Below are 19286 nucleotides of genomic sequence, written 5' to 3'. Positions count from 1 at the left end.
ATACTCTTATAGGAGTGACATCATTACGTCTAAATGTAAATGACCATAAAATAAGTTAAGTATTGTGGAACACTAATAAACAAACCGTACCTTAAAGACCGATCTCTGCTCGGGAAATGTGCGAAGACTCCATAATTTTTAGAAAAAAAAACCGACGCCTTTGGGGTTCTGATGAAAGCTACTTGCGAATGTTGGATTATGTAGAAATGCGTAGGTATTTTTTAAAGCTGCTTTTAATACTTTAATTATTTGATGGCAACACATTTGTCATTTGATATTTGCCATTTCGTAAAACTAGTGCCTACGCCAAATCTTGGGATTAGTTGTCAAAGCGGACCCCAGGCTCCCATGAGCCGTGACAAATGCCGGGATAACGCAAGGAGGATGATGATGATTTGATGGCAACACAAATGAATAGACGTATACCGTTAAGGTTTGAGGAGTGTCCTCAATTCCTCATGAATCAGCTTATAAGAAATCGAAGACTTGAAAACTCAATATTCTTAACAAACATAACTAAATAAATGTCACTGTTCTAAACTTAAATGCATGCTGTTCTTATAAAAATACCAAAGTCACTATAAGTGTGCCGTTAAGATTTGAGGAGTTCGGTTCTGACCATCATCCGCATTTCCTCTGCACCAAATGTCACTGTTCTGGACGTAACGTTGCCCGCGGGTTCGCTCGCGTTAGAAAGAGACAAAAAGTAGCCTATGTCACTCTCCATCCCTTCAACTATCTCCACTAAAAAAATCACGATAGTTCGTCGCTCCGTTTTGCCGTGAAAGACGGACAAACAAACAGACACACACACTTTCCCATTTATAATATTAGTATGGATACGTTTAAATCTATAAAATACAAAATAGTATATCACTCTCCTTTAAAGTATTCTAAGAAATCGTATCTGAATACTCTACTTTCTTATAAATGGGCACTTCTTTTATTTTATTGTTAACTACCTCTGAGTTATTTTAGCGCGTCTCACGAGCAATTATATCTGAGCAATGGTCTATACTAATTAGCTATATGGCAGTCTGGCAGACAACAATTGCTTTTTGTAACTATAACATGTTTAAAAAAGGAATCTTAAAATTATAGTTGCAGGTAACATTGAGTATAGAAATAAATAGTTGAGAGATAAGAGGTTGAAAGAGTGACATTTGACTTTTAATATGCAAATAATTTTATAGATCCCTTTTTATGGTCTGATGGCAAGGTTTAACATGGTAACTCACTAGTTATCGCATTGTATCCTAGCCTAATCTTGATAATGTATAAGTAAAGATTCGACTTGTGTTTTAATTATTGTTTTATTACGTAGAGAATCGAGCAGACAACCACTTGTGCTAGCAGGGTCTCTGCTGGCAATCAACTAGCAATAGACGGGCGGGACGGCCTTGTACCACGTGAAGGAGATCAGTGGAAAAGGAGAATCAATATAGTTACAATTTGATGAATAAAAAATGCACTACTAAATATTGCTTAAAACTTTCCTCGAAAGCTGAATCCTTATTTTTCATATACGTACTAATCGTACTATAGTGGCGACTTGACTCATCTCACAGAGGTTCATATGGTGTGATGAAAATGTACGCAATCCAAGATAAATTTCATCTACCTACCATGCTCTTCTAGTATTTACTGGTGATCTGCGTTTAACTATCTGTATGTAAATACGCCGTGTTTGATCGTAACTTGCTAACTTTCTATAAACTTCCAGAGAAGGTTCTGCTATTTTAAACCTTTTTGAAATGAATGTAGAGTTTCATGTCTAAAAATATTGGTCTTTTGAATGTACAAGGACTTTTACTGTACTTTTACCAATTTCCAATACAATCAATGCATGTGAAATATTCTAGTTGTTATCTAACAAAGCATTTCATTTCATACTATACACAATATGGGATTTCAATTTCATACATATTTAAATATAATGGCATTTCACGCCAAGCGGGCCAGGAAAATGGAGTCATGTTTCAGAATTTGTTGAAATTTCGCATAGTTATACTGCTCAACATTCTGAACAAATGTACATTTTTATTTTTTTTGTATTCGTTTCCGTTTCCGGTTTATAAGCATTCAAAAAAATGAAAAAATTGGAGAACTGCATTTTTCAGAAGCTGTTGCTGCTTTTACCAAAAAAAATTAATAAATAATTTTGGTGATATTTTACAGCTTTTAAGTTGTTGTTTTTTGCATTTATAATAATTTTGAAATTTATTGATTTTTTCATATAAAAAATGCGAATTAAATTTTTTTAAAGTAATTTGCGGGAAGTTCGGTATTTTTGAAAAAATATTTTTTTATCTTGAAATGTGGCTTATAGTTCATATAAAATGCACAAAAAGTTTGAGAATGGGATCTGCATTGGTTTTGGAGCTACATGAATTTAGGTGTAGAGGTGCCGCTCTGAACGCCATACTGGCGACTGGCTTAGGTTGATTAACGTACAAGTGAATGATTTATAAAAACGTTTTATTCTAATAATTATGAATGTGCGTTACATCAACAGTTTTATGTAAGATCATAAGTAATATGATAGTACTTATATTTCAAATGAAAAACAGTCATTATTTTTAATCTTTAATTTCTAATGAAGTAGCAACAAATTAAGATATTATTTCGACACTTTAACAATGTTGTGATTTTCACTGCAACTTGTTCGTCTCACTATAAGATAATTATTAGTCGTGGGTACAAAAGAGTGGTACTTTTTAGTACCAGGAATAGTTACTGCAGATTCAAACTGTTGTTGCAGATGCAGATATCCTCTTTGTTGTTGGAGTTCTTCTTTTGAGCAATAATATGCAACAGTTTCGGTCAATGCAGATTTTGCCCATTCGTATAATTTTTCGGGAGTTGTTATTGCCCTGTTTGCTGGCAACTGAAGACTGGTTCGGGTAGCTATAGTCTTTTCAAATTCACAGGGTCCTTTTCCATGAGCGGTGACATGAAAATTTATTTCGGCATCAGTGTCAAAATCCTCCTTGTGATGACAAAAATTTATAAAATTAAATCGTTTTTTAGTTAAAGTGTTGTGACGCTCCGTCAGTACTGTATATTATTTTTTTGACTGTTAGACCTTTATCTAAAAGATGCTGGTGTAATTTTTTTTGAAAGGTATAAAACGTAGCGGTGTCGTGTTTTAGATATCATACCAATGCTTTCGTGTTTTGTTTAATTTCCATTCCTGTAATAATATACTGATGTTAAAATTGCGGCTTGTTCGTTGTTCCAGTGATAAGATTGCACCGAGTCTTGTATAGTGAAGCTATAGTTTTCTGCAAAATCACACTGAACAAGGATTTCGCCTTCAAATAGAGTTTCCCTTAATGTTTTAAAATAAACTGCCTGTTGCTCAGCAATATATGCATGAGACTTCAAAATGTCCAAACTATTGCATAAACTGTCAACAAAATCATCGGCCGAAAGTATTTGTGTGGTTATTGTGAAGCGATCTGTGCCTATACATTGCTCAAACTTCACATTAGTAACTTCTAACAGACAGTTTATTTTAAAACATTAAAGGAAACTCAATCTGAAGGCGAAATCCTTGTTCAGTGTGATTTTGCAGAAAACGATAGCTTCACTATACAAGACTCGGTGCAATCTTATCACTGGAACAACGAACAAGCCACAATTTTAACACCAGTATACTATTACAGTTTTATACCTTTCAAAAAAAATTACACCAGCATCTTTTAGATAAAGGTCTAACAGTCAAAAAAATAATATACAGTACTGATGGAGCGTTACAACACTTTAAAAAACGATTTAATTTTATTAATTTGTGTCATCACAAGGAGGATTTTGACACTGATGCCGAAATACATTTTGTACGCCGAAATACACACTGTGATGGCGTTGGTGGGAATTTGAAAATACTAGCTACCCGAACCAGTTTTCAGTTGCCAGCAAACAGGGCAATAACAACTCCCGAAAAATTATACGAATGGGCAAAATCTTCATTGACCGAAACTATTGCATATTATTGATCAAAAGAAGAACTCCAACAACAAAGAGGATATCTGCAACAACGGTTTGAATCTGCAGTAACTATTCCTGGTACTAAAAAGTACCACTCTTTTGTACCCACGACTAATAATTTATCTTATAGTGAGACGAACAAGTTGCAGTGAAAATCATAAAATTGTTAAAGTGTCGAAATAATATCTTAATTTGTTGCTATTTCATTAGAAATTAAAGATTAAAAATAATGACTGTTTTTCATTTGAAATATAAGTACTATCATATTACTTATGACCTTACATAAAACTGTTGATGTAACGCACATTCATAATTATTAGAATAAAACGTTTTTATAAATCATTCACTTGTACGTTAATCAACCTAAGCCAGTCGCCAGTATGGCGTTCAGAGCGGCACCTCTACACCTAAATTCATGTAGCTCCAAAACCAATGCAGATCCCATTCTCAAACTTTTTGTGCATTTTATATGAACTATAAGCCACATTTTAAGTAAGAAAAAAAAATATTTTTTCAAAAATACCGAACTTCCCGCAAATTACTTTAAAAAAATTTAATTCGCATTTTTTATATGAAAAAATCAATAAATTTCAAAATTATTATAAATGCAAAAAACAACAACTTAAAAGCTGTAAAATATCACCAAAATTATTTATTAATTTTTTTTGGTAAAAGCAGCAACAGCTTCTGAAAAATGCAGTTCTCCAATTTTTTCATTTTTTTGAATGCTTATAAACCGGAAACGGAAACGAATACAAAAAAAATAAAAATGTACATCTATTCAGAATATTGAGCAGTATAACTATGCCAAATTTCAACAAATTCTGAAACATGACTCCATTTTCCTGGCCCGCTTGGCGTGAAATGCCCCTAAGAGTCAAACAAGTCTGTCAGTAAATAGAACAAAGAAAACTATATGCATCCTTTTCTTTAGGGTGCTAGACAAAAGGATACCTATAGTTTTCTTTGTTCTTATTTACTGACAGACTTGTTTGGCAGAGTATACATACCATACGTATTAGCTTGGGGATCTTGTCTTTTATATGGGACAATTTTTAGGGTTCCGTAGTCAACTAGGAACCCTTATAGTTTCGCCATGTCTGTCTGTCCGTCCGTCCGTCCGTCCGTCCGTTCGTCCGTCCGTCCGCGGATAATCTCAGTAACCGTTAGCACTAGAAAGCTGAAATTTGGTACCAATATGTATATCAATCACGCCAACAAAGTGCAAAAATAAAAAATGGAAAAATATGTTTTATTAGGGTACCCCCCTACATGTAAAGTGGGGGCTGATATTTTTTTTCGTTCCAACCCCAACGTGTGATATATTGTTGGATAGGTATTTAAAAATGAATAAGGGTTTACTAAGATCGTTTTTTGATAATATTAATGTTTTCGGAAATAATCGCTCCTAAATGAAAAAAAAGTGCGTCCCCCCCCTCTAACTTTTGAACCATAAGTTTAAAAAAAATGAAAAAATCACAAAAGTAGAACTTTATAAGTACTTTCTAGGAAAATTGTTTTGAACTTGATAGGTTCAGTAGTTTTTGAGAAAAATACGGAAAACTACGGAACCCTACACTGAGCGTGGTCCGACACGCTCTTGGCCGGTTTTTTTTTTCACGTTTTGTGGTTGGGTTCCATACTAAAAGTGGCTCGGTAGGTATGTTTTGTATAAATATTTATAGGTAAACTAGCTTTTGCCCGCGGCTTCGCTCGCATTAGTAAAAAACAAACAGTAGCCTATGCCACTCTCCATACCTTCAACTATCTCCACTTAAAGAATCACGTCAATTCGTCGCTCCGTTTTGCCGTGAAAGATGGACAAACAAACAGACACACACACTTTCCTATTTATAATATTAGTATTGAAGTATGGATTAAGATAGGAAAAGTCCAGTCAAGCATTACTTCTATTAATGAAGATTTAATTAAGGATTTACGTCATAAATACGATACGATATAGGGAAAATCTAATAGGCAAAGAAATGACGTCACAAAATGTCTATTGATAAAGCTGAAATCGGAATGTTAACTTTAGTTTACGCACAATATAAATGCATTAAGTAAAAAGTTAATTATACCTACATTTTTCTTGCCTAAAGTGAGCCATTATTCCACGAGAGACATCAATGAATCTTACGAGTAGCTATACGAACAAAAAACCATTCACAAATCCGAGTAAAACTTCCCACTCGGGTCTCGCGTAAAAACAAACAAAATTCCTTTGCGAAAGGAGGTCGGGCCCCGCGCTGCCTGATTCCAAATAAATTTCTGATGGCCAGTGTAACTTGGTCTGTAGATCCTTAAAAAATAAGTACTTACAATGCGTTGGGGATATTGGTCTCCTTATGACTGATATCAACCGTAAAATATCATGTAACTTAAAAAGACAGATGTCTTCTTAATAATTTAAATCTTATTTCATATTTTTTATTAGAGGAAAAATGTAAAAATGCACACCTCCGGCAGGACTCGAACCTGCGACCTACTGCTTTTCCGGAGCAGTCCCCATGACCAACAGCCACGGAGTCCTACCGGAGTTGCCATCTTGCCTCTTCTGTAGATTATTAAACCTCGTGTCGTGAAACCCTCGTAACGCTCTAGATTCCACTTCTTGAACCACTCGCTACGCTATTGCTCGCTAACTGTGTTGTTCAGTCTGTGACCTGAGGTCGCTAAGCAAAGGCAACAGAAACGCTTCCGAAATGAAACGGTCAAGGTCGTGCTTACGGGAGCAGATAGCTACTTGGAAAAAGGATATGGGATTATACAGAGCTGATACAACCTTTTAAATTCTTACTGTCTCGGCGGGAAAAGAACTCTAGAACGCGACGTTCCGCTTTGACCCCCGCGGTTAGACCGCCCGCTGTGCTGTGTGAGTTGTTGCTACAGACAGACTCAGTACATTCTGAAGAACGCAGTTGTTACAGGCTCAGTACAACTCTGAAATTGGAACGCAGAACTCCAAACCGCTCACTTTCTTAAAGAAACAGTGTTCTCCTTTTTAAATTTTAGTACCTAAAGTAGTGTTTTCAGTAATGGAATCCATCAGGAATTCAGTCTGCCTTATGTATTGTCGTTATTCAATTATCTAAAAATGAATAAATTCAATAAATAAATGAGATTGATGACAAATACTTCATTTTATCAACTTTCAGAGCAGTGTAGGCTCAAAGATCATTTATTAAATTTATCTTAATTTATTGAGTTTATTTTTCTTTTTCTATTTGTGATTCTTAATGAAAATTGGTCATGTTCTCACAGTTCATGTAAAATCTTTTCTAGGACAAAACACAGTTTTTATTTTTGATTTACTTTTTCCTTTTTATGTTAAAATTACTTTTTATATTAAATACGTTATTTAGTTTTAAGCATTATTTAAGAGTAAGTATCGTGATTTTTTTATTTTTAGTAATTTTTCTATGAAATATGTTTATCTTTATCCTTATCCTTATCTTTAACTTACTTTTAAAGAAATACTATGCTGGTATTTGTTGAAAAAGGGATAGTAGTTAAGTTAAGTAAAATAATTATCATACAATATAGCCTGACTTCAATGTCACACCTAAATTTCCCCTGTCACACCCATGACCACTTGCTTACATGAACCGCGGTGTGGTCCCATATTTCACGTCGGCTGCATTTGAACCGTCTTCTCCACTCTTTACGATACAGTCACCAAAAACATCTACATTCTAACCTTATTACTGGTGAGTAAAGTGCAAAATGGCGTGTAATTTTTTTCGTACTTTGTATTACAAAGTTGCTAGTAGAGTTGTGGTTTAAAACGAAGGCGATAAGTTAGGGTAGTAACAAATGTTTGTTTTAGGTTGGCAGTTTGGCAGAAAAATATGAAAAATACTAGCTAGGATCTGTGTAACAAATTTCACTTAAAATTGTAAGGTCAGTGTGGAGAAGACCGTCTACCCGGAAAGACCGTCTACTGACTATAACTTTTGTGTTTATATATCTACGCCTCTCACACCTCCGAAGGTATACCAGTTTTTCATCCTTAATCCATCCCTCTTCTCAATACATATCCCTAGGACGAACACTAGTTAACATAAAACTTAATTTGTGTTTCGAACTCGAACATCGAGTTCAACATAGTTCCGCAAAAAATTAAAATAAAATAGAAGCAGTCGGCATATTTGTGTATTATGTATGTAACGTAGTCATTTAATAACCGTTCTTTCTGACTAGTACTATTAATCTACTCAAAACAGGTTCAATTTCTAGTTTTATGTTCTGAAATATGTAACTTCGGAGATAAGGGGGGTATTTTTTTACATTTGCCTTTAAAACTCTTTTTTTTTCACAACAAAAATAATTATAAAAAATAGTTTTTATATGTACAATTTGAGCTATTTCTAACGATACCCCACTTGACCTAGTAACTTGACATTTACAGTTTGCCCCCCTTTCATTATGGCCATTTTCTACAATTAATATTAATAAATTAAAAAAATATATACTTTCCATTTGTAGAGATTAACAATGTGCATTACTATTTCAAATTTCAAATCGATAGCATAAGGAGTTCTCGAGATATTTAGTAATGTGACAGACGGACCGACAGACAGACGGACAGAGCGGCACCATAAGGGTTCCTTTTGTACCTTATTGGTACGGAACCCTTAAAAACAACGTACTAGAAGTTTTATAGCTCCCCGAGTTCCACACAATGTTTTTCATCACACTTGCAATATAAAAATATGTAAAAAGATAATAGTTATTTGTTATATAAGGGGGCAAAGTTGTATTTTAACGCCGAGTGTGGAATTGAAAAATGAGCAAGTGAAAGGATTCTATAGTTGAACCACGAGCGAAGCGAGTGGTTCGAGAATAGAATCCTGAACTTGCGAGTTTTTTAACACACGAGAAGTAAAATACATTTGCACCCGAGTGTAACACAAAACTTTTCCCCTCACTATAGCGAGGAAACTACAACGCAAAAAATGCGTTTATCACTGCTTCCAGTATTTCCACAGGAGGTAAATCATCTTTATTACTAGATTCACCTACTTTTATCAATTTTAAAGCAGTTAATTTGACTTTATTCAAGGTCAAATTACTTTACCCACTAGTGGATAAAATGCGTTTTTACCCGCTGGTATTAAAGGACAAAACACGTGTTTCCGAGCTAGTGAGGGGAAAAATAGTTATTTGTTATACAAGGGGGCAAAGTTGTATTTTAACGCCGAGTGTGGAATTGAAAAACGAGCAAGTGAAAGGATTCTATAGTTGAACCACGAGCGAAGCGAGTGGTTCGAGAATAGAATCCTGAACTTGCGAGTTTTTTAACACACGAGAAGTAAAATACATTTGCACCCGAGTGTAACACAAAACTTTTCCCCTCACTGTAGCGAGGAAACTACAACGCAAAAAATGCGTTTATCACTGCTTCCAAGTAGTTCCACAGGTGGTAAATCATCTTTATTACTAGATTCACCTACTTTTATCAATTTTAAAGCAGTTAATTTGACTTTATTCAAGGTCAAATTACTTTACCCACTAGTGGATAAAATGCGTTTTTACCCGCTGGTATTAAAGGACAAAACACGTGTTTCCGAGCTAGTGAGGGGAAAAAAAACTTTAATACGGTACTAGAAAAATCATAACTCCCTTAGGAGAACGATTTTTCTATAGCTGACGCTTCGCCTGCGTGTAAAAACACATTTAGTTTGCGAATGCGATGAAGAAAAAATTACGCATTCGTTGTTACTGTAGTGACTATAGCAAAACCTAGACATTGCTAAGAAATTTTACCAAACCAATTCACGTATCTTAGGATCCTATTACCTTTTCTTATTAACAAAGTTTCAAAAACAGATAAGTAGTTGGATTTATATGAGTCTGTAATATCGTGACTAAATTGGATTCGTAGGATTCATAAGTGTTCGTTGGAAAAACAGTATTATGCAATATCTGGAGAAATTATTCTACCATAATATTATGTGTATAATAAAAGTGTCAAGAACAGATTGCCAAAATGTATGAATCAGCCTTTTTAGGGTTCCGTAGTCAACTAGGAACCCTTATAGTTTCGCCATGTCTGTCTGTCCGTCCGTCCGCGGATAATCTCAGTAACCGTTAGCACTAGAAAGCTGAAATTTGGTACCAATATGTACCTATATCAATCACGCCAACAAAGTGCAAAAATAAAAAATTGAAAAAAAATGTTTTATTATGGTACCCCCCTACATGTAAAGTGGGGGCTGATATTTTTTTTTCATTCCAACCCCAACGTGTGATATATTGTTGGATAGGTATTTAAAAATGAATAAGGGTTTAACTAAGATCGTTTTTTGATAATATTAATAGTTTAAGGAAATAATCGCTCCTAAAGGAAAAAAAAGTGCGTCTCCCCCCTCTAACTTTTGAACCATATATTAAAAAATTATGAAAAAAATCATAAAAGTAGAACTTTATAAGACTTTCTAGGAAAATTATTTTGAACTTGATAGGTTTAGTAGTTTTTGAGAAAAATAAGGAAAACTACGGAACCCTACACTGAGCGTGGCCCGACACGCTCTTGGCCGGTTTTTTTCTATGGATGTTCCGTAGTAAAAGTTGCCCTGTATCATCGTTATCATAATATGAGGCATTACAGCCGCGGGTGGGCCTTAGCACAACTCAACTCAACCAGGTCTCTCCAGTCCAATCTATTTGTGGCCTTCCTTCTCCATTTCACTCCTAGGCTTCTGATATACGCCGTCTAACCATCTGAGCTTGGGTTTGCCTCTACCTCTGCTGCCCTAGCTCTGGTCGGCTTTCTGAATGGCGTTTGGGTACTCTGGGCTCGTAAATTATTACAGCTGACTGAAAAAACAGCGAACAGTAAGTAAGAAATATTTAGATACCTTTTTTCCATCTCGGGAAACATTACTAGCTAGCTATTTATACATCTTTTGCTGACTGCGGATATTCTTAATGATACATTTTAGTGACGTGTATTTCATACTTAATTTACCAGTTAGGTTTTCCCCTGGCTAAGTGGATTTTTCCCCGCGAGATAATTCAACAAACTATCAACTTATTTCCTTAAATGAAACATGATTATAAAATCATTCGTAGTTTCTTATTAGATTAGGTATGAGGATCTTAATTCTCTGGTATTTAAACTGAGGGGCTCCACACAGTTTTCATCGATACTTGACAAGTTTTAAGTTGGAACTCCTAAATTTGCACTACAGATAGAATATAAAACCAACTAACTAACTGTATTCATCCGAGGTAGAAGATAGGGTCCCCCTGCATCTAGCGTATCGCGAGCGTAGCGTCGGGCCAACTGTATGGAAAAAGACGTTTGACGACAGGCTTCGCCATACAGTTGGCCCGACGCTACGCTCGCGAGATGCTAGCTGTGGGGGGGCTTAGGCAAAAGGGTTTTTTTTTTTGACTTTGATACTTAAATTACACTTTACAGTCATCGATCTTGATCAATGATCATCCAAATTTACTGAAAAAAGTCAAAACCGGTTCACTATTTAGATTTCTCGAAAACACTATAAAAATATACATACTTGAAAAAACGTCCTTCCTTTTACGTCAAACGTCAATAAAAGCTGAATGAGACAATACTGAATAATTAAAATTATTCTGAATTCAACTCAATCCTCATTAGCAACAAAGTTATCCCTTGCCAGCGAACGGGTTTAGTGAATCACTACTTTATCCCCTTAAGTGTAAAGTTGAGAGATGAGTGGGTTGTATGGTTCAACGCCTCATTACATGGCAATGCGTAATAAAACGCATTACGCGCACAAATACGGCTGTAAATTACGCACTGTCGCCAAATAGCACATCTCGAATAGTTCGTGATTTCCATCGGTGTCGACACGTTGTAATAACACAGCCACAGCCAGTGTGCGTAGTTGAATGTACAAAAGCTCACGAAACTCTCACGATAATATCTCTCTCGAAGCTATCTATCTCTATCGCTCTTGCGTATTGGCGCGACAGAGCCAGACTACATTTCTGCGGCGTTTCGGTGGTGTTTCGCATCGCAGAAATGCCATTTGGCTACGGGGCCATTTTGTATACAATGTAAGTAGGTAAGTACTTCTGGTGGATGGTATTCAAATGTTGAATGTTTTGACTCGTTATTACACAAAATGTAAGTAGGTAAACTGCGTAAAATAGGCATTCAAATATCGTAGATACGTTTGCTAACGAAAGCAGTAATCAGTAAGTTAAACGGTCCAGAGATTATAGATATCTATGGAGGGTCCAGCCAGAAGGGGAAGGATGCACCTAGTCTAATTCATGTTTCAGTGCAAGTTGATGTCATGTCATAGTAGGTTGAAGTGGAATGCTGACACTAAGACATAAGTATAGCATGGAATAAAGAGATTCAATCAACTGATATAGTGGTAAATATATTGCGTTTCATGTGTTTCAACTCAAGTTTTACAAAATATATTTAAAGAGTTTGTAACACTTTGGTGCCCGGGACCAGGATAGTCACATTCTCATGCTTATTCACAAAAACTTTACTGGCTATTTTGTCACGACTCAATATGATTGCATATCATTTCTCAAAATAAGTTCGACACATTTGTGTCGACACTAGTGGCGAACGCCGAAGACAGGGCGCGAACTCGCCATTGTGTGAGGCGAAACAATGATCCGAACTCCAATAATGAGCCAGAGAGACGGGCCGTGCTGCAGTGGTCGTGCATTTTTAAATATTTGTATGATTTTCATTCCTTTTTTTGTCAGGTTTTGATAAAATTTGACAGAAAAATTGAATCCCTAAATTCTAAATCCCACAAAAACGAGTAAAGAGGAATTAACAGGACATTATTACTTAAATACGTGTGATTTATTGTCGTATAAGATACAAGAAATCTTTTAAGACTTCAAGTCATAGTACTTAAGCTATTGATAGCGAGCTTGATAGCTCCGCCCTTGCAAGAGTTAAGAAACCTTCATACCTATTTTCATAACATAAAAGTTTAACGTTTCCAATAACACTGGCACTGGCAGCTTGTCTACTTGCAGAATTTTCGAAATTAGATTTTTTTAATAAAAATCTGCGTCCACTGTAGACGGGCCCAGCATGGCAACAACCAGCTTCTTGCCTTCCAAAGCATCCCAATTGCTTCTTGCCTTGTTCCGCAGCCATCGCGATTGTTTAATTGTTCGCGACGGCTTTTGGCAATAATATCGCCGTCAAATGGGCAATATTAACGCGTTATCGCCGTATTATGCAGCTGCAGTTTTAATTGTGTGAATATTTAAGTAGACGAGGAATATTGTGACTTAACTCGCATACTAGGTATTTGTCAATTATTGACGTTGACATTTAAGCAGTTGCTGCTTTATACAGGTTGTATTTTTTAATTATTATAAACTGACCAGTGATTGACCTTAGTCGCACCTGATGGAAAGTTACGACAACGCCGAAGTTGTAACTCACTGGTTCAGTAATAAACTATTGACTTGAATACGGCTATATCGGTTTCTGTAAGGTATTTATTTTATTTATTTATTTAAACTTTATTGCACAGTAAAAAAAAATGTACAAAAGGCGAACTTAATACCAAAAGGCATTCTCTACCAGCTAACCTTTGGGCCAAACAGAGATCAATAAGAGCTAATAGGTGCAAGAAATATAACAAGACGGGAATTGAAGGTATGCATGCTCCTCGTTACGGAGCGAAACATGTCGAGCGATCTTCGACAATTTTTCGTGAGTTACCCGATTTTACATGTTTAATAAGGTATGTATTCTATTATACAACGATAAACGTAATCTTTCTTAAATTCACCCCTTATTGAACGCTTTTCAGTTTAGTATTAGTTTGTCCATGCACTTATAATCACCTCCTGCCGGTTTTCGGCAACATCGTCTGTGTTCTACCTCTGAGAGCGTGGCGCTCACAAATGAATGACGTAGCCAATTTTTGCAGAGAAAAGCACAGAGCATAAAGAGTACTATCGTACAGTATGGCCACTCCCGCCCGCTGAAAGTGCCGTCCACCCGCTCTCTGTTACCTTACAGTTACCAGTTTACGCCTGTCAAAAACGCGACCAGTCGACCTGTCTTATGTCACTCATATAACTTTCACCGCACCCTTACGGGAGCGCGACCACACACAGCCATCGCAGTAGCAATGCAAGTGGCCTTTCACACCCAGTTACCCAAGCAGGCGGGTTCTGAGGTGTCGAACACAACCACCGCTCACGCATATAAGCACGGTACGCGTTCGCCTACACGCGCTTAGCTTAATTTGTGCGAAGGAACGCGATTCTTTCATATATTTGATAGCCAGTGTCCGAGGTGCGCTACAAGTTGTAAGGATCTCTTTGACGTAATTATAAATCATGCCCAAAGGCTGTAAAGTCCTGCGATCAATATAATTTCCAACATAATTTCAATAACTCATTAACGAACCCTGACCGCATTACCCTCAAAAAGGCGACGTCGATCGATAGCTAATACTAGTTCGAAGGGGGTTAATTAATAATAACAGCGTATGGGTGATTAATGAAACGGTACCCCTTCCTAATTTATAGTTGGACTTAAGCGCGCCCCGCCGGCCCAAAGCAAACTAAATATCCGATACCTCGATGTTGAGTGCGGGTTGGGCAGTCTTGATACTTTGGCCGAATTATTATTTTGGATGGCCGAAAATGCAAAGATAAGGATATTTTAATCTTGGTGTCTTTTTTGCGTTGTCTAAGGGGAAAAGTAGACTTCGAGTTGTAATTCTATTATCGAACCACTCTCGGTGATTTGAATATAAGAAATGTACGAGTAGTGTGATACTTTCACAGCTTGATAATATTCTTTTATTTATTGTACATGAGAAGTATTTAGTTTTAAGCTAGTTTTTATAAGACAGTGCTACGCCCTTGCAGGGTGACCATGTACCTAATCTATGTTATGTAACACCAGCTCTTGTAATCATGGTTTTGCATGAAATAAATGAAATGAATATTTTTAGAGGCCATGCGAAGATAGCGACGAAACGCGAATGAGGACCGGAGCAACGCGCGTCCAAGTTCCAGCATCTTGAGATACCATTTTAAGATTTGGTGTCGTTTAAACTGAAACTAGTCAAAAGTAAGTCAAAAAGTAATTTGGATTCTCGCTCCGGGTCATTCCTGGCGCAGAGGATAATAAATAAATATTGGGGACACCTTACACAGATCAACTTAGCCCCAAACTAAGCAAAGCTTGTACTATGGGTGCTAAGCGACGATATAGACATACTTAAATACATATATAGAAAACATCCATGACTCAGGAACAAATATCTATGCTCATCATACAAAGAAATGCCCTTACCGGGATTCGAACCCAAGACCGCGGCTCAGCAGGCGGGGTCACTACCGACTGAGCCAGACCGGTCGTCGCTAATGTTTATCGCTATTCAGCGCGGTATTGCTAAGTGCGTGTTGGGCATATTTGCCCAATGGTTTTATTGTGTATATTTTTTTATATAATCTAAAAGTAGGTGATATAATCTCCAGTATAATCACGGGTGCTAAACATAAAAAAAAATTAAGACAACTCAATAATATTTGGTTCCTATAATACATGTAAAATTACAAAAAAAAAAAAACTAATATGGAGTAATCAAATCACAGGTAACAACAGTCAACTGTGCCTTCAACCACGAGTTTCTGTCATTTTAGTCTTTATAACTCGATAGCTTAACCGTCACGGAAAATGTATGTAGTTTTTGGTTCTAACACTTCTAACTTTCTATAAGTATTAGCCGTAGTCGTTTGGCGCTTTTCACTTTCTCAACGCATTTAATTTCATTTTCCGTGATGGTTTGCGCTATCGAGTAACGTCGTAATAACTCATGGCAGCCACACTTATACCAAACTGATTATCCATACTTTTAATATTTTTATATATGTAATATTATAAATGGGGAAGTTGGTGTGTCTGTTTGTTTGTCCGTCTTTCACGGCGAACCAGAGTGGAGATAGTTGAAGGAATGGAGAGTGACATAGGCTTTTTTTGCATCTTTCTAACCCCCTACTTCCCTACATGGGGGGTGAAAGTTTATATGGAGCATTCCGCAATGTTCGAATATAACGCGAGAAAAGCCTAGGAAAAAGCTAGTAATTACATATTTCAAATTTCAGTAGGAAAATGTTAATTGTTAAACTATCAAACCCTCTCCTTCCCCCCACATTATTATGAAGACAAGTACGAGCAGTGTATTCGGACTTTGGAAATCTAATTACGTAGCCAGTACCCTTACCTCAATCCCCTCTCCCCGCGCGTTCCGTTCCACGCTACAATATTATAGTGTTAGTTCTAATGTAATGCATTATGTGTTTTGCGTTTTCTAGATGAATTGTATGGCGATTTAAAATCAAAACTACACAGTGCTAACGGTCACTGATATTATCCGTGGAAAGACGAACGGATGGATGGATGGTCGGAAAGACAGACATGGCGAAACTATAAGGGTTCCTAGTTGATTACGGAACCCTAAAATGGTAATCTATATGGTTTGAAAATAAGACAGATTTTTTTTACATCGGGAAAAAAGGGAGTGGAGAGTGTATCTTATTGTATAGAAGTATGTATCGACTTAACCATACTGGGCACAGGGATTATCAAAATAATGTTATATCGATAATATATGTTAAGAAACTTTAAATTTACAAAAAGTGTAGGTACTCGTCTGTACAGTGCTCACTTTTTGTAAATTTAGTTTCTCCAGTTACAAACAGACAGTATTTGTAACGTGAGTACAAAAAAGGTATACCTTTTGAAATTTGATAAAACTAAAATACTTAGCTAATTTACTACTGTGAGTCTGTGACGAACCAAAGTGGATCTTGGCTTTTGACACTCCTATATGAAACCGTTTCGTTCAGTCGACGGCAACTTCTCGCAATAATTTATACTCGTAATTAAGAGCACGTCAGAAGTACCTAGGTATCTACTATTTGATTTGTCTGCAAAACTTTCAGTCAAAACTCATTCCAATCCTCATATTTTTGTAACGTATATAGGAACGTTATTCCAAGCAAATCATACTTGGCGTCCTAATACGGCGTTCACTATTGCTTGTGAAGTTTTAATTCGATAACCCACCGCCTTCTGCCCCCGTGTTCACAACACTAGCAGAGTTACACACTCGGCCATCCTGCTTAAAGCACAACCTTTGGGTCTTTCCTTGTATGTCCCGACTCCCGAAGTACTAGTAGAAGTGCAAATTAAATTCAAGTTTTAAACTCTTATGGAAATAGAAGACAGTTCAAAATTCAAAATGGTAGGTAATAATTAGCCTGTGTCTTACGATACTTTACACTCGGCCATCCTTCTTAAAGTTCGAGCTCTGGGTCCTTAAAGTATGGTATATACTCATGGCATATGTGTTTAAATTGGTCCAGTATTCTTACATTAGAAATATTTATGATATTTCTAACTAATCTTTCTTCTAGGTCTTGATTCTTATAAAAAATATTTTTGTGATCAGTGAAGGCTCGGCTCCCGCGGTACGCGAAAATAGTCTAAAAATACCTTCCCTCGATTGCAAATTGGCGTTTACAGATTTTGGTACAACCACATGTCAGAAAAGGGTCATACTTTTTTATTGAAATCGATCGCATGGATAAGAGATAGAGAGAGAGAAGCAAAAACACGGATAAGAGATTGTTTTCGTCTACTTATGATTTATGGTCAATGATTTTGAATGTAACTAGCATAAGTGGCATAACCAAAACAAATAAAAAGTGTACTTCATGTACCATCAGGTGTGATCGTGGTCAAACGTCTACATATTCATACTAAAAAAAAAACCATATAAACGTACCTCAAAATGGCTTTACTAGTTTGTAGTGTAATCTATAGGAATAGCAGCGCCTCCCTTGCCCGCGATAATGTATTTATGGACGATACCACGACCTAATGAGCCCTCATACGCCTCTTTATGCCTTCGGCCCAGGCAGGGCGAAGGTACACTAATATTTAATTTGTTTTGACAGCGTATTCATAATGAATCTGTATTATTGAACTATTCAGCCAAGCGTGCAATTGTTGACGACCCGTATCGTTTCGTAACTCTCTCTCTCTCCCCATCTCTCTGTCTATCGCTGCTCTTCCGTATTGGCACAAGAGAGCCAATTGTATCGTTCGCCACGCAGCGTTAACGATTATACCTTTGGTTAGGGGCCCAGGTATTTTACAATGCGATCTTAATATTATTATCAAGTACGTATCAAGGGTAATGACCCTTAAGTTCAGTTTAATGTAAAAACAGAACATGCTTAAGCTGTAAGTAACCTACTTCTTAGATATTTTAAGTAGGTACATAACTATAAAGATAACAGAGGTGATACATTTTTGTAAAACATACCTACAAGTAGGTTATTTGGCTGAAAAATCATTTTAATCCAAAACCGATGTTTGTTTCGGTATTTCCACTTATCAAACCACAAGCTCCTGGACAAAAACGAGTATTATGGTCATTATGAAAAAATGATATCAAATTTAAATTGCTTGCTTGATTGGAATTGCTTGTACAAGAAGAATTAGACATAGGTATTTTCCCACGCTTATAAGTACTTTGTTAACATACATATAATAACACAACCAAAATGTACCTACTCAGCTAAGCGTTCATTATCATAAATAACTTGACTTAAACAATATCATGTTAAAACAAAGTAATGTGAATTGTTTTATAAGAACCAGTCCGGTTAATTTATGTTAATGAAGATATTAACACTTTTACACTTTTATTGTACTACAAGTTATGTGGTGGGTATGTGTGGCGCGCGTTTTCATTGCCTGACAGTAAATTTTATGGCAGAAAAACACGACCGAAGGCGTAGAGTAGTGGACTGTTTTCTAGTTGTTTTTTTTTCAAACCTTTTTTGTGATTCCGATAATGGGCTACTTGCCTCTAAGTCAAATCAGGGTGGCTAGCCGAATGGCACAATCGCTCACGAAACGAAGCGCTAGTAGATATCTATCTCTATCGCGCTTGCGTATTGGCGCGACAGAGCCAGCGGCGTATCGCTTTCGTTTGGCGTCAGAGAAATGCCATTCGGCTACGGGGCCAGGCCAGATACGCCGCTGGCTCTGTCGCGCCAATACGCAAGCGCGATAGAGATAGATACATATCTACTAGCGCTTCGTTTCGTGAGCGTTTCGTGAGCGATTGTGCCATTCGGCTAGCCACCCTGTTCTTTTTAAGAACTGTCAAAACGAATTTGAATGACTTGCTATGAAATCGAGTTGATTGACGTCACGGTCAACTTAGTTACTTTATATATTTCTACCTGACTTCTAAAATAGAAATAGGATTTAA

This window comes from Leguminivora glycinivorella, chromosome 10 (assembly GCF_023078275.1).
Source record: "Leguminivora glycinivorella isolate SPB_JAAS2020 chromosome 10, LegGlyc_1.1, whole genome shotgun sequence".
Lineage (NCBI taxonomy): Eukaryota > Metazoa > Arthropoda > Insecta > Lepidoptera > Tortricidae > Leguminivora > Leguminivora glycinivorella.
The sequence above is the reverse complement of the archived record's forward strand: the minus strand, read 5'-3'. Positions refer to the sequence as shown.